This window comes from Pyrus communis, chromosome 12, assembly GCF_963583255.1.
Source record: "Pyrus communis chromosome 12, drPyrComm1.1, whole genome shotgun sequence".
In the NCBI taxonomy this organism is placed as follows: Eukaryota; Viridiplantae; Streptophyta; class Magnoliopsida; order Rosales; family Rosaceae; genus Pyrus; species Pyrus communis.
Genome location: NC_084814.1, coordinates 12,792,840 through 12,810,260, shown reverse-complemented (window position 1 = coordinate 12,810,260; position 17,421 = coordinate 12,792,840).

The following is a 17,421-nucleotide window of genomic DNA, read 5'->3' as shown; positions in this document are numbered from 1 at the left end:
GGTTTTGGTGTAGGTTTCTAAAATTCATCCTCCTTCTTCTTGATGGAGAAAGCTATTTATAGGCCAAGAGAGTGAATCACCACCATCCATTTTTTGGTGAAGTGATTGGAATTGGTAGGTGAAGTAAATGTGTAATGTAGGTGAAATGAATTTGTGATGTAAGTGAAATGAATGTGTGATGTAAGTGAAATGAATAAATGTTGTAATTTTAATACATTGGTATTTATTTCACTGAAATTTCGGTGTCTACAAATGCCCCCACTTCAAGGCGCGTCATATACATGTGCTTGTCACGTGTAGAAGATGCGTTTTGAAGTCCCTTAATGTAGATGTCAACCCAAGGGCCGTCGAGGCTTGATCTTGAATTGGGCTGAAAATTTCTTCAAGGGCCGTCAGGGCTTGAACTGGAATTCGACTGGAAGATTTTCTGGTTTCCTCCAATCGTTGATTTTCCACAGGCTTAATCTTGAACTGGGCTGGAGGGTTTTTTTTTGTCTCCTCCGAAGGTCTGAACTTACTCTTCTTAATAGGAGTTGAATTTGATTCAAGGGTGGTGAACACTTGATTTTGAATCGAACTTGTGATTTCTTCAAGGGCCATCGAGGCTTGATCTTGAGTGAAAATAGGACCATGAACGGTTTTAGGATTTAGACACATGGCAGGCAAGCAAGAGGTGGAGGTATGACCTGTTTCTTTGTTCAATCCTTCCAATTCATATTGAAGAGGGTTAGGGGATGAATCATCATGTGTATTTGTTGCGTTTGCCGATGATCCACAAGATTGATGTTTCATTGTCACTCGTCCTAGCTGTTCTCCAGGCGAATGTGGTATCTTCTTTGGAAGTGTATCAACCGTTGAAGATGACTACTCGAGAGCAACGCTAGGTAAGCAACCAGGGAATGGATTCCAGGCAGTCGGTTCCAGATCGGAAGACTGATTCCAAGTGTCGGCTGATTGCTCCCTTTCTTTTTGCCCTGCGGGTAAGAACAAGGACAAAGGAAAGGACATGGAGAAAGCATGATATGAGATACTTTTTCTTTTGAAGAAGTATTGACGATTTAACGGCGTCGCGTGGCGAGGCTTTGCTCTTTGGTGTGATAGGAGCATATTCATGCGACTTAATTAGCTTGTTCTCGTGCATTTATGTTGTGTTTCCTTAGTGATTTTAGTGTTTAAAGTCACTTTTGTGTATTTTCAGATTATAAGGCCAAAGTGTGCCAGAAGATGCAAATTGGAGCCTTTTGGAGCAAAAGAGGAATGAATGAGTTGAAGACTTGAAGAAACGATGAATTCCTACTCCAACGATGAATTACTACCAAAACGAGGATTCCTACTCAAACAAGGATTCCTACTTGAAGTAGGAAAGTTAACCTTAGGTTTCCCGTTTTGGTAACCTTTCCTAATCTTAAACGTCCGTATTTTCTAGCCACTTTGAAGGCCTTGTAGGCACTTTAGGACACAAAACGAAGGCCCTAGGCCCCTTAAACACCCTTGCCGTGCCCTTTTCTCTTCTCCCCTTCCCTTGCCGTGCAAAGGGGGGTATTTAGGTCTAAAGTATGCACTTAAACACATGCTCCTAACCTAATTTAAAACCCTAGCCGCACCTTGCAGCCATTCCTTTTTAATTTCTGATTTTATTTCCTAATTCTAGAAGCTTTTAACTTAATTTTAATTAACCAAAATAAGCTAGGGTTTGTTTTCTGAAACCCTACACATTTTACAACCTTAGCCGCACCCTATAGCCTCTATTATTCATTCTTTTCATCTTGCAGCCACCCTTCCATAATTCCCTTGAATCCGTAGCCTCCCATTGATCCATGATCCATATCAGCCGCAAATCCATTCACCCTAAGCCTTCTAAATCGATCTCAGCCGCACCTATTCTAAAACCCTAGCTTCTCTCATTCATTCTATTCAGTTTTTCAGCCACAAAACCTTTCAGCCGCAAGAACCTTTCCATCTTTTCCATCAGCCGCACCTTTTCCCATCCATTCCAGCCATTACCCAACCTTGCCCTAGCTTTCTCCACACTTCCAGCCACCTTCCCACCATTGCAGCCACCATTCCCAACCTCCATACACCTTCCCACATCCTTGCCGCACCATCACACTTCCCTAAATCCATTCCCTACCCGAAATAACATCCAAAAACCACCCACACCATCTCTGCCGCAGCAAGGAGAAGAAGAAAGAGGACCTTAAACGTGCAGAAATTCAAGTGGATTCCTTGGGTGTTTTAGGTGTAATCAATCTTTTGTTCTTTATGTTTAATTTCAATTTTGTTTCTCTTTCTGTGAACATGAGAGGCTAAACCCCTAGTTAGCTAGGGGGTGATTCGAAACCATGTTTATGCTTGCAATATAAATTGATTACCTTTGGTTAGAATTTCATGAGTTGTGGATTCAATTCGTTTAACTGTTTGATTGATAACTTATTTATGTATGTTTATTGAGAGTGCACGCTTAGTTTTCATGCATGAATATGACGCTAGAAAATAAGTGAGTTTCACCTAATAGTTACAAACTTATATTCACAAGTAGTGGAGGTTGCTTATAAACAATCGCGTTAAATGAATTCTTGGCACTAGTTTCATGCTCATCATAGTAACGAATGCCTCGTCAACACTTATAGTTTTCTTGTTGCTTAATGATCTTTGATTGTATCTTTATTGTGCTTTTCACGTAAAAGACTTTTGGAGAATGTTTTGAATTGTGTATGCGCTGTCCCATCCAATTCATTAACTTAAGGAAAACTTGAAGGTTAATTTAAGCGGACCTAATTAACCCGGAGTGTTGAGTTTCATAATTCATTGAAAGACCAACTGAAAATCATCTTGTATGCAAGTGTGACATGTGTGGAGAAGAACCTTCTAGCTAGCATTCCATCCATATTTTCATCAAATTCATCTTTACAATCTGTTTTAATTACAATCTGTGCATTTTATTTAATTTCGTCAAAAGCTAAATCCACCTTTACTTTAGTGTCCAATTTAGTTAGAAAGTGTCTTAGTTTGTGTTTCAAAGTGTTTTGATTCAAGTTATTACCCAAATTCGTCCAAATTAGTGAAAGTGCTCAAAACTGCCCAGAAAGTGTTCTTAAGGCAGTTTTGAGTGTTTTGGGGCTGTTTTGAGTCTTTTGGTTTGTTTTAGTGTTTTATTGTTTAGTTTTACATTCTTTGAGTTTAGTTTAGTGTTTTAACTTATGTTTTACGTTTTTGAGTCAGTTTTCAAGTGATTTAGCAATCCTTCCTAATCCCCGGTCTAGAACGATCCCTACTTATTCATATACTACAATTGTCAAAAGAGGGTTTTAATTTGTGTGCTTATATATTTCGCATCAAAATTTTGGCGCCGTTGCCGGGGATTAGCAACTTTGCTAATCCCTTGGATTGTTATTTTCTGTTTACTTTAATTGTTTAGTTTTCTGACCTTGTTTTGTTTTTCTTGTTTTAGGTACTAGTGCATGACTCGGAGTTCTCAATCGATTCGTGAGCATATCTTGGACTTTGACAGCGATTTTGAGAGGACTTTGAGACGAAAGAGGAAGCAACACGAATCAAATCCACCAAGCCCGGAACCTGACCTCGAAGAACAAGTTCTAGAAGAGGAGGAGGAACCTACGGCAAGCCATACACACCTTACACTAGTTATATGTGAGAAGATGGATGTAAACATGAAGGACTAGTACTCATATGTTATAACAAAAAATGTAATTTCTGGAGTAATTAAACATGTTTAGATATGATCTCATGAATGGAATGCTACTACTTAGATGCGAGAACCAGTGACACCATATGCTCATACCAAATTCAAACTCCACAATTGAAATGCACAACACTCAAGTTAGAAGTCAAGGGTTGTAACGGGGCTTGGGGTATTGGCTAACAAGAAAAGATAAGGATAAACAAAAGTTCTTTAAGCAATAGCAAGCAAAGTCATGAAGTTAAGACTTAGAATTCACTTAGAATGCAGAAATTAACTTTTAGACAAATAGGGAGGATTCAAGCAACTCTTAGGGCCTAATTCATTGTTTTGGACCCTTACTTCAACACCCAATACTTTGGAACTCTTTTTTACCTCTTTTCAACTCTTTTTCACTTCTTTTTTTTTTTTTCTTTTTTTTTTTTTTTTTTTTTTTTTTTCCTAGCCGTGCCTATGGCACATACTCACATCAATAATCCTTCCCCCACACTTATTTTCTGCAACACATACATCAAAAGGAATTCATTCATGCTTACTATGCTTCAAGAACAAGGGTATGGGTGGTCCTAATCTAGGCTAGGTGAGGATGATATGGGTTAACAAAGAACATGGGCTAACACGGCTCAATGGGGTTAAACTTAAACACAAAATGAGTTAAGGGCACACGGCTATTTGGCTTTGGTGGTGGTCACTACACAACTTCATCTTGAATATGTGTTACGCAATTCAATAACATGCTTTGAATGAAATGGGCATGAGTTCTAGCATTTGGAACTAAGTGATGAAACGCCCTCTAAGTAGTAACCAAGCAAAGAATAATGAGATCATGCAACGACTTTAGAAAACAATGATGCACAGATTTTAACTCTCCAAATAACGTTTAGGCTCAAGTCTCACAAGGTTGTAGCGTTAGTTTGAGTTCATTCCTTCAAGCATGTTACAAAAACTAATTTTCCTTTGTGATTACATGTGAATTCGTAAACTATAACTACAAACAAGCATAAACCAAAGAGTATATCAAACGTCCATCCATGTTTGTAACTTTCTTTAACCATCATGCAATTAAAAACCAAATCCTCATCATTGTGTTGGAATGTGCCCTACGACACAAACAAACACACAAAAACAACTCTTTTTGGGTTTTTCAAAACAATTTTTCAAATTTTTATGGGGTTTTCGGATTTTTAAGTCAACACACACTAAAACACTCTAAAATAGCTTAAAAACACTTAAAAACAGCAAGGAACAACATTGGAAGTTATGGGTGATAAAATCCCACGAATTTGCATCAACAACATTAGTTACCCCCCCCCACACTTAAATCAAACATTAACCTCAATGTTTTAAGCTTAAAATCACACTAAACAAAAACAAACACACAAACAGCAACTAAACACACTAAACATGGCAGAATGTAAATAACAAAGAGAAGAGGTTAGGGACGCAAATCTGGTTATGGAGTGTAAATGCCATCCTCTCCTTGGAAAAGTCCTTGATAAATCGTCGATAGAATCCTGCATGACCAAGAAAAGAACGAACCTCTCTCACCGAAGTAGGAGAGGGTAAGTAGCGTACAAGATCTATTTTAGATTTATCTACTTCAATTCCTTTTTCAGATATTATATGACCTAAAACAATACCTTGTTTAACCATAAAGTGACATTTCTCCCAATTTAACACAAGGTTAGTTTCAATGCATCGTTTTAAAATCAAACTAAGATTATTCAAACACCCATCAAATGAATTACCAAAAACGCTGAAATCATCCATAAAAACCTCAATAATTTTCTCAACATAATCTGAAAATATGCTCATCATGCATCTTTGAAATGTGGCAGGTGCATTACATAAACCAAATGGCATGCGACGATAAGCAAATGTACCAAAGGGGCATGTAAAAGTAGTCTTTTCTTGATCATCCGGGGCAATAACAATTTGATTATAACCAGAATATCCATCAAGAAAACAATAAAATGAATGACCCGCTAACCTCTCAAGCATTTGATCTAGGAACGGCAATGGAAAGTGGTCCTTCCTCGTGGTGGCGTTTATCTTCCTATAATTAGTGCATACGCGCCAACCGGTTTCGATTCGAGTGGGCACAAGCTCATTCTCCGCATTCTCCACAACCGTCACTCCAGATTTCTTGGGAACACATTGGATAGGTGAAACCCAACAGCTATCGGAGATGGGGTAAATCACTCCACAATCAAGGAGTTTGAGTATCTCCTTCTTCACTACTTCCATCATCGGAGGGTTGAGACGGCGTTGAACCTCTCTAGTTGGTTTGGCCCCCTCCTCAAGAAATATGTGATGCATACATGTGACGGGACTAATACCTTTGATATCGGCCAAAGTCCAACCTAGGGCAAATTTGAACTCCTTCAAAACACGCACTAGTTTCTCTTCTTCTTGTGCCGTGAGTGATGAAGAAATAATGGCCGGTAAAGTCTCCTCTTTCCCCAAGAAAATGTACTTCAAATGGCTTGGTAATGGTTTGAGATCAAGGAGAGGTGCCTGAACTATGGATGGAAGCAACTTATTAGTCGAAATGGGAATTGACTCAAAGTTAGAAAACTTACCCTCGTGCCTAGGCAATGACTCCAGGGCAGCAACCAACTCAAGGCATTCCACACTAGGAGGCACGGCATGCACTGGAGTGTGTGTGCCGTGGGTTATCAAAAGCTCCCCTCCCTTGGTTTTGAGTTCCATGCTTCGTGTAATGACATTTTCTAGTGCATCGGCGTTCAAATCTTCAAAGTATCCCTGCGCCAATGAGTCAACTATATCAATAGAGAAACATGAATGATCCTCACTAGGATACTTAATGGAATCAGAAAGACTAAAATTAACAACTTCCCCATCAAATTCCATGGACAAAGTTCCATTAAACACATCAATCTTCGTCTGTGCCGTCTTCATGAATCGCCATCCAAGGAGGATTGGCAACGAAGGAGCATGGTCAGATTCATCCATCTCGAGCACATAGAAGTCCACCGGAAAGATTAAATGATTTACCTGCACTAACACATCTTCCAAAACTCCCTTTGGATAGACATTAGATCTATTGGCCAACTGTATGATTACACCATCATTTTTCAATACTCCTAGGTTCATAGATGCATAAATTGAATATGGCATGACATTTATAGAGGCACTTAGGTCTAACATGGCAGATTCAAAACGAGTATTACCTATCACACAAGGAATGGTAAAACTACCCGGATCTTTGCATTTGGGGGGTAGTTTGCGTTGCAAGATGGCGGAGACATTTTCACCTACCTTTACCACTTCTTTGGTCGACATCCTCTTCCTAGTGGTGCAAAGCTCCTTTAGAAACTTGGCGTACCTCGGGACTTGCTTGATTGCATCCAAAAGGGGTATATTAACTTGAACTTTTCGGAATGTCTCAAGGATGTCCTTCTCGGCTTCTTCTTTCTTCATTTGCACAAACCTACTAAGAAAAGGCACATTCGAAGGAAAAACATTAGTAGGAACTGAATTTGACACATTCTTACCCTTTTTGGCCGAATTGGACATTTTTGGATCAACAAAAGCTTGTGGCAAAGGTGTTTCCACCTTTGCCGTGGGTTGGCCTATTTCCTCTTCAATCCTCAGTTTTTCGTCCTCGTTAAGACCTGATGGTGATGGTGTAGGACCTGCCCCGACTTCTTTTCCACTTCTCAAGAGTATGGCCTTTGCACTTTCGAAGCCTCCCTTGGGGTTTGGAATGGTAGAACTAGGAAGTTGGCCTTGCTCACGAAACTTCCCTACAAAATCTGCAATCTGCCCAATTTGTTTCTCCAATTGCTCCACCCTCTTGTCTTGGTTTTGCATGGCTTTGGCTTGGTTTTCTTGCCCCTGAGACAAATTCGTTAGTAACTTAAGAAGTGTATCATTGTCTAAAGTGTTACCTGAACTTGTTTGGGCAGATTGTGGAGGTGCTTGTGTGGGCTTATCGAACGGCTTACAAAACGCCTATTGGTATGTCCCCATTTCGGCTAGTCTATGGCAAGCCATGCCATCTACCCGTGGAGCTTGAGCACAAGGCACATTGGGCGGTCAAGACCTTTAATATGGATGTGGACACGGTTGGAACCCATAGGAAGCTACAATTGAACGAGCTTGAAGAGATTCGGCATGAGGTGTATGAGAATGCCCGGATTTACAAGGAGAAGACCAAGGCCGTTCATGACAAGATGATTAGAGGCAAAACCTTCTCAATCGGGCAGAAAGTGTTGTTATTCAATTCCCGTCTTCGATTATTCCCCGGTAAGTTACGTTCTAAGTGGGTTGGTCCATTTGTTATCACTAATGCTTTTGTGCATGGTGCAGTTCAAATACAGAGCTTGAAAACTGGACAAGAATTCAAGGTGAATGGCCATAGGTTGAAACCCTACTACGAGAATTTTGTTGAGCATGTTGTGGAGGAGATCCCATTGCATGTCGTGGGGTCCAATGGGGAATGAGCATACCATCGTCCGGCTGCAAGACTGATGCGAACTAATTAAGGACACAAATTAAAACCCTCTTGTGACAATTGTAGTAAAGATGCAAGTAGGGATCGTTCTAGACCGGGGATTAGGAGGGATTACAAAATCACTTGGAAACTGACTCAAAAACGTAAAACAAACGTTAAAAACACTAAACTAGACTCAAAGAATGCAAAAATAAACAATAAAACACTAAAACAAATCAAAAGACTCAAAGAATACAAAGCACTTATAAACACAAACTAAGACACTATCTAACTAAATTAGACACGAAGGTAAAGGGGGATTGAGGTTTTGACGAAATTAAACTAAATACACAGATTGTAATTTAAAGGCAGAATGTAAATATGAATGTGATGAAAATATGGATGAATGCTAGCTAGAAGGTTCTTCTCCACACATGTCACACTTGCATACAATTTGATTTTCAGTTGGTCTTTCGATGAATTATGAAACTCAACACCCCGGGTTAATTAGGTCCGCTTAAATTAACCGTCAAGTTTTCCTTAAGTTAATGAATTGGATGATTGCATGCGACAACCCAAAGCATTCCCCACAAGTTCCCTACATGAATTGCATAATAGAGATACAAGCAAGAATCATTAAGCATCATGAAAACTATAAGTGTTGACGAGGCATTCGTTACTATGATTGCATGAAACTTATGCCAAGAATTTATTTAACGCGATTGTTTATAAGCAACCTCCACTACTCGTGAATATAAGTTCATAACTATTAGGTGAAACTCACTTATATTCTAGCGTCATATTCATGCATGAAAATTAAGCGTGCACTCTCAATCAACATACCTAAATAAGTTATCGATCAAGCAGTTAAACAAATTGAATTCACCATTCATGAAATTCCAACCAAAAGTAATCAAATCATATTGCAAGCATAAACATGGTTTCGAATCACCCCCTAGCTAAATAGGGGTTTAGCCTCTCATGTTCACAAAAAGAGAAATACAATTGAATTTAAACATAACGAACAAAGGATTGATTACACCTAGAACGCCCAACGAATCCACTTGAATTTCGGCGCGTCCAAGCTCTTCTTTCCTCTTCTCCTTGCTGCGGCAGTGAGGTTTTTGGGAATTTCTGGATGTTGTTTTGGGTTGGGGACGGGTGTAGGAAGGTTTGGAAGGTGGCTGGGAAGGTGGAGGAAGGCACGGCAATAATGGGAGGCTGCTCGAATGGAAGGGTGGCTGCGGCTGTGATGTTTTGTTGTGTGTGAAGGCTGGAATTGGTGTTTCCCCTGCACGGTAGAGAAGAGATAATAAATATATGGTGGCTGCGGCAGGATTAGAATTAGGGTGAATAATTAGAGTGGTGGGTGATGCGGCTTAAGGACAAAGAATGGGATAATGGGTGATGGTGGCTGCGGCACTAATGGGAATTAATTAGGTTTTTAGGTGGCTGCACAGTTTTTTGGGAGAGAAATATGGTAGAATGGTTGCGGCTTAAGGAGAGAATGAATTAAGAATGGGATGGTGGCTGATTAGAATAAAGAATTATAATGGGGGCCACGGCTTTTTGGCTTTTGGGAGAAATCCATGTATTAGTGTATGGATGCACGGATTGAAGTAGGGAATTGGAGAAAGTGCGGCTGCTTGTTTAACTAGGGTTAATAGGATGAATGGATGAGATGGTTTCATAGATCAATGGGTGGATTAAATGGATGGCTACGGATTAAGGGAATGTGTGTGGCTGAAAAATGTGAAAAATGCATAGAGTAGGGTGCGGCTAGGTTGTAAGACCTAGGGTTTTCTGAAATTTAAAACCTAATTTATTTTTATTAACTAAAATTCACCTAAAGGCTGCTAGAATTTAGGAAATAAAACCAGAAATTAAAGGGAATAGCTTAATAGGTGCGGCTAGGGTTAGAATTTGGGCTAGGGCCTTCGTTTTGTGTCCTAAAGCGCCTACAAAGACTTCAAAGTGGCTAGAAAATACGGACGTTTAGATTAGGAAAGGTTACCAAAACGGGAAACTTAGGGTTAACTTTCCTATATCAAACAGGAAACCTTGTTTGAGTAGGATTCCTCGTTTTGGTAAGAATTCATCGTTGGAGTAGGAATTCGTCGTTTCTTCAAGTCTTCAACTCATTCATTCCTCTTTCGCTCCAAAAGACTCCAATTTGCATCTTCTTGCACACTTTGGCCTTATAATCTGAAAATACACAAAAGTAGCCTTAAACACTAAAATAGCTACGTAAACACAACATAAATGCACGAGAACAAGCTAATTAAGTCGCATGAATATGCTCCTATCAAAGACGTTAAAGAAAGCGCTTCGTGGGAGGCAACCCATGCAATCACCAAGGAGAGGATGGCATTTACACTTCATAACCAGATTTGCGTCCCTAACCTCTTCTCTTTGTTATTTACATTCTGCCATGTTTAGTGTGTTTAGTTGCTGTTTGTGTGTTTGTTTTTGTTTAGTGTGATTTTAAGCTTAAAACATTGAGGACAATGTTTGATTTAAGTGTGGGGGGGGGGGGGGTAACTAATGTTGTTGATGCAAATTCATGGGATTTTATCACCCATAACTTCCAATGTTGTTCCTTGCTGTTTTTAAGTGTTTTTAAGCTATTTTAGAGTGTTTTAGTGTGTGTTGACTTAAAAATCCGAAAAACCCATAAAAATTTGAAAAATTGTTTTGAAAAACCCAAAAAGAGTTGTTTTTGTGTGTTTGTTTGTGTCGTAGGGCACATTCCAACACAATGATGAGGATTTGGTTTTTAATTGCATGATGGTTAAAGAAAGTTACAAACATGGATGGACGTTTGATATACTCTTTGGTTTATGCTCGTTTGTAGTTATAGTTTACGAATTCACATGTAATCACAAAGGAAAATTAGTTTTTGTAACATGCTTGAAGGAATGAACTCAAACTAACGTTACAACCTTGTGAGACTTGAGCCTAAACGTTATTTGGAGAGTTAAAATCTGTGCATCATTGTTTTCTAAAGTCGTTGCATGATCTCATTATTCTTTGCTTGGTTACTACTTAGAGGGCGTTTCATCACTTAGTTCCAAATGCTAGAACTCATGCCCATTTCATTCAAAGCATGTTATTGAATTGCGTAACACATATTCAAGATGAAGTTGTGTAGTGACCACCACCAAAGCCAAATAGTCGTGTGCCCTTAACTCATTTTGTGTTTAAGTTTAACCCCATTGAGCTGTGCTAGCCCATGTTCTTTGTTAACCCATATCATCCTCACCTAGCCTAGATTAGGACCACCCATACCCTTGTTCTTGAAGCATAGTAAGCATGAATGAATTCCTTTTGATGTATGTGTTGCAGAAAATAAGTGTGGGGGAAGGATTATTGATGTGAGTATGTGCCATAGGCACGGCTAGAAAAAAAAAAAAAAAGAAGGAAAAAAAAAAAGAAAAAAAAAAAGAAGTGAAAAAGAGTTGAAAAGAGGTAAAAAAGAGTTCCAAAGTATTGGGTGTTGAAGTAAGGGTCCAAAACAATGAATTAGGCCCTAAGAGTTGCTTGAATCCTCCCTATTTGTCTAAAAGTTGATTTCTGCATTCTAAGTGAATTTTAAGTCTTAACTTCATGACTTTGCTTGCTATTGCTTAAAGAACTTTTGTTTATCCCTATCTTTTCTTGTTAGCCAATACCCCAAGCCCCGTTACAACCCTTGACTTCTATCTTGAGTGTTGTGCATTTCAATTGTGGAGTTTGAATTTGGTATGAGCATATGGTGTCACTGGTTCTCGCATCTAAGTAGTAGCATTCCATTCATGAGATCATATCTAAACATGTTTAATTACTCCAGAAATTGCATTTTTTGTTATAACATATGTGAGTACTAGTCCTTCATGTTTACATCAATCTTCTCACATATAACTAGTGTAGGGTGTGTAGTCAGAAAATCTGAGTGAAAATTGAGTGCATAACTAGTGAGGAATTGAGGGAATTCTCTAAGGCATGTTACTACATTCAAAATGTGTTTTAATTGATTAAATGCGAACTAGTGAATGGTGACTATGATTAAGTATGTGCTCGAGGGGAAAGAAGACTAAAAGCTCTGTGAGTAATGATATTTGACATGTCATGTTTCATTGGAAATCCCTGAGGCAAATGTTGGAAGGTTTAGGTTATGTTTTGTTTGTTTTGTTTCGTCTTATTTTCTTTAGTTGTTTTGTTTTGCTCGAGGACTAGCAAAAGTTAAGTGTGGGGGAATTTGATAGGAGCATATTCATGCGACTTAATTAGCTTGTTCTCGTGCATTTATGTTGTGTTTCTTTAGTGATTTTAGTGTTTAAAGTCACTTTTGTGTTATTTCAGATTATAAGGCCAAAGTGTGCAAGAAGATGCAAATTGGAGCCTTTTGGAGCAAAAGAGGAATGAATGAGTTGAAGACTTGAAGAAACGATGAATTCCTACTCCAATGATGAATTACTACCAAAACGAGGATTCCTACTCAAACAAGGATTCCTACTTGAAGTAGGAAAGTTAACCCTAGGTTTCCCGTTTTGGTAACCTTTCCTAATCTTAAACGTCCGTATTTTCTAGCCACTTTGAAGGCCTTGTAGGCACTTTATGACACAAAACGAAGGCCCTAGGCCCCTTAAACACCCTTGCCGTGCCCTTTTCTCTTCTCCCCTTCCCTTGCCGTGCAATGATAGGAGCATATTTAGGCGACTTACTTAGCTTGTTTTCGTGCATTTATATTGTTAATTCATAGTTGTTTTTGGCATTTAAGCCATTTTCGTGTGTTTTTAGGTTCATGTGGCTAAGGAAGCAAAAAGATGCATTTTGGAGCATTTTGGAGCAAAATTGGACTTGGAAGGGATAACTTATACTTGGAGCAAAAGGAATGGACGAAATTGAAGAGTTGATGTCACAAGGATTCCTACTTGAAGTAGCCACACACCTTCCACATTTCAGCCACATGCACTTGTTCTTCCATCATTGCACCAACAACAACATTGCACATGCACTCCCTTTAATTAATTAACCCACATGCACCCTTTATTCTTTCATCATTCCAGCCACTCCACATCCCTCACCAAGAAATCATTCAACACATGCATCCATAATCATTTCTCCACACCAAAACCGTGCACATGCATTCCCCTTGTGCAATTCCATCATTCCACACCTCCATGGCAGCCACCAACCAACCTAGCTGTCATGTTTCCCCTTTAATCATTCAAACATTCACCCACATGCATTTCTAACCCACATGCACCCTAGATTCTAATCAGCCATTCACATTTAATCATTCATTCCCATCAGATTTCTAGCATATTCACATGCATTCATCCTAGCTGTCATGTTTCCCCTTTCATCATTCCCTCACATTCTTTAAATCAGCCAACACATGCATCCACCTTTCTCTCATCAGATTTCCAACATTGCACATGCATTTCCACCCTTTAATCACATGCATAAATCAGCCACATGCATCTCCCATCACCATTCCAGATTTCCACCAAGTTCCTAGCTGTCATGTTCCCCCCATTTCACCTATAAATAAACCTTCATTGCAGCCACAAAGGGGGGGATCCATTCACCACAGAAATAAGGCCTTTGTGCCAGAAATTCATCCATTCCATAAACACTTCCATTCCATTGTACATACCACCAACACTTCCCCCTTTGTGCCGTGAGTTTCCCTTACAATCCAAACACCATCCTTCCATTTTCACCACTCCCCAAACCATTCACACCATCAAACTATCCTTAGACCTTGTGCTACAACGAAGAGGAAGAGAAGAGTGCCTAAACGTTCATACAATTCAAGTTTGAGTTGTTGGAATGTTTAGGTGTTTCTTTGATTTCAATGTTAATTTCAATACTCTTTGTTTTGTACGTATGAGGAATGGAAGAGAAGAGTGCCTAAACGTTCATACAATTCAGTGTAAAAAGCCGACACTCCGTCACCTGTCCTGAAGTATGCGCTGAGGGAATTCAAGACTCACCAACAGTTGAAGATGAGCACTTGAGAGCAACGCTAGGTAAGCAACCAGGTAAAGGTTCTGGGCAATCAGTTCCAGATCGGAAGTTTGATTTCAGGTTCCGACTGATTGCTTTCTTTCTCCTTGTCTTGGAGGCAAAAGTAAGGGCAAAGGAAAAGACAGGGAAAAAACATGATATGAGATACCTTTGCTTTCGCCCTTGATGATATGAGATACTTTTGCTTTTGAAGAAGCAGCGAATGAATCAGCATATATATTTGTTGTGCTTGTCTCCACATGCTTCGATCTACCATTTCCTCCTGCCTCATCTGTACTCCAGGGATCTGGTATCTTCTTTGGGGGTACATCAATAGTTGAAGATGAGTACTTGAGAGCAGGGCTGGATAAGCAATCAGGGAAGGGATTCCAGGCAGTCGGCTCCAAACGGGAAGCTTGATTCCAAGTGCTGACTGATCTCTCTCTCTCTTTGTCTTTCAGGGAAGAACAAGAACAAAGGAAAGGACGAGGGAAAAGCATGCTATGAGATACTCTTGCTTTCGACCCTAATGATATGGGATACGTTTGCTCTCGAAGACTTGGTTGAATAGGTGTTCTCAAGGGAAGAAGAAAATTGAGCATGTTGAGAGGTTTGGTTGCAGCTACATTCTCGGCCGAGAAGAAGAGTCATGCGTTTTTGGATGTATGCCTTGCCATGAATGTTGACATATATAGGAATTTTAATGGCAAGTAGTAGTGCGGGTGCGGCTTTGTCACCCACGCTTGTCGGCAAAAGTGTGGTAGTTGGGATAATGACCTCCACGCGTTTTCAACTTTGTCAGAGATCTTTGACAAAGTTGCACGCGTTATCTGAAAAGTCGAGATTGCGTCTGAAGAGCGTTGACGAACTTTATGCAGGAAAATCCGGTTTTTAAGATTTGAAGAGTGGTGTCTCTTCGATTTTTTTTTTTTTTTTGAATTGGTGGTTGTGTTGCCTCTCCCTTTATAGAGGTATCGATCACATCCAACATGCACACTTTGAAGATTGCCTGCTCGTGAAAATTGTCTCCGGCGTATATTTTTTTTTTTTTTTTTAGATTTTACTTCATCCCACCGTTTTCCCTTAACATCTTTGAAAATGGCTAACCCATCTAACATTTGCTTGGATTTGAGTCTCAGCAGTGATACAGGTGCGCCGTGTCAAGGTAATATATGGTGCCCATCCTTCTTATCTTTTAATGGCCCTCTTACAGGTGAAGACTCCGTGATGATGGATGCAACAACGGCTACGGTAGTAGCTAGGAACCTCCTTACTCCTAGAGATAATAGGCTGTTTTCAAGACGGTCCGATGAGTTGGCCGTTCAAGAGTCCCTAGCTCTCAGTGTTCAATGTGCGGGCTCTGTGTCCAACATGGGCCAACGCCTACTTGCTCAAACCCGTCAAGTTGAATCATTGATGACGGAGGTGGAAAATCTTAAACAAGAGATCAAACAGCTTAAGCGCGAGAATAGAGATTTGCACATGCTTGCAAATAATTATTCGACGAGCATGAAGAGGAAGCTTGATCAACTGCAAGAATTTGAAGGTCGAATTCAAAGTGACCGTCAAAGGCTTGTGGCTTTCGTCCAGAGGCACCTTTTGCCTTCGTCATCTAGCGTTCAACCAAGTATTGAGGCCTCGAATGATCTATCCTCGATGCCTCCCGCTCCTGGAGTTTTGCCAAGTAGTGGGGCTTCACGTGAGCAACCTTTGTGAATGTTCCATCTTTCTTTCTTTTTTTTTTCTTTTTTTTTTTTTTTTTTTTTTTTTTGTACGCATTTGTAATTTCTCGAGGATCAATGGACATGCTTTATTTCATTCAGCGTATTGTGTTAAGTATAAGCAAAACATATTAAGATGTGTTGCTTCTTTTATTTTATTTTATTTTATTTTATTTTTAATGGGATATATGCATGTGTGTGTGTGTGAGTGTGTGTGTGTGTGTGTGTGTGTGTTATTTATTTATTTTTAAATGAATTTGTCGCCACTACCTCTTTCTCTTTTCCTACTTGACTTGCTAACAGTAGCTTGCACCTTCTTTTTTGTGTGTGTGTCCATGCTTTGATGATGATGAGTACGATAGACTGACACCTTTTTTTTTTTTTTTTTTGTTAATGATTTTGTCGCCATTACCTCTTTCTCTTTTCCTTCTTGACTTGCTAACAGTAGCTTGCACCTTTTTTTTTGTGTGTGTGCCCATGCTCTGATGATGAGTACGATAGACTGACACTGCTGGGTTTCTCGATGGGCTTCCTTGCTGCACCGCATTCTTCTCGCACGCGGACCATCTTTTACTTGTACAGTCACTTTATTCCATTCTTTACTGCATGCGGATTGCTGTTTGCTTGGTCACTGCGCAGTCTGCACTTCTTTTACTTCTATAGGTTCTTCTATAAAATGTACATGTATAAGATCGAACCGTCGCCGCACAACCATTGCACCATCACTGCATTGCTTGCTGCCTTGCATCCCGACTGCCTTTCCTTGCAATCCTGTGTTGCTGCTGACCGAAATCACGCATGCTGCTTGTTGAACTTGGTGCTCAAACTTTGAAGCCTTCGCAGTGAGGTTCCTTACTTCCCAGAATCGCATGCATACATTCATATATATATAATACAATAAAAGTGTGCCAAGTACACTTTATGCAGATTCCAATATATATAATATGCCTTCTCCTGGGGCCGCATGCATGCATTCATATATATATATATATATATATATATATATATATATATATATATATATATATAATATAATATAATACAATAAAAGTGTACGCCAAGTACACTTTATGCAGATTCAAATATATATATATATATATATATATATAATGTGATTATAGATATTTATATATTATGTGTGTACCTCACTGATGATTTTTTTTTTTTTTTTTTTTTTAGAAGACAGAGCACGGTGCCAGGACTTCGCGGAGCTTCCAGAGATGTGGTAGTTGGTGTCGGAGTAGGCAGGATTGCAGATGTACATATGCTTTTTGCCGCCTAGTGTTTGTGCAAGAGACTGCAACGGGGTTCCGCTGTGTAGTGCCTTTTGATCACAGTTTTCCCTCGGTGGTGCACTGCTGTGTGGTGCTGTGCAAGAGACTGCAGCGGGGCTTCGCTGTGTAATACCTTTTGGTCACAGTTTTCCCTTGGTGGTGACGTCGCCATGCGATGGAAGAAGCTGCTTCCGTAATCGCTGCGGGGTTGCGTAGTGCGATTGCGTGACATTTTGGTTTTCTTTGCCACTGTAACGTGTCTTGAAGGACCGT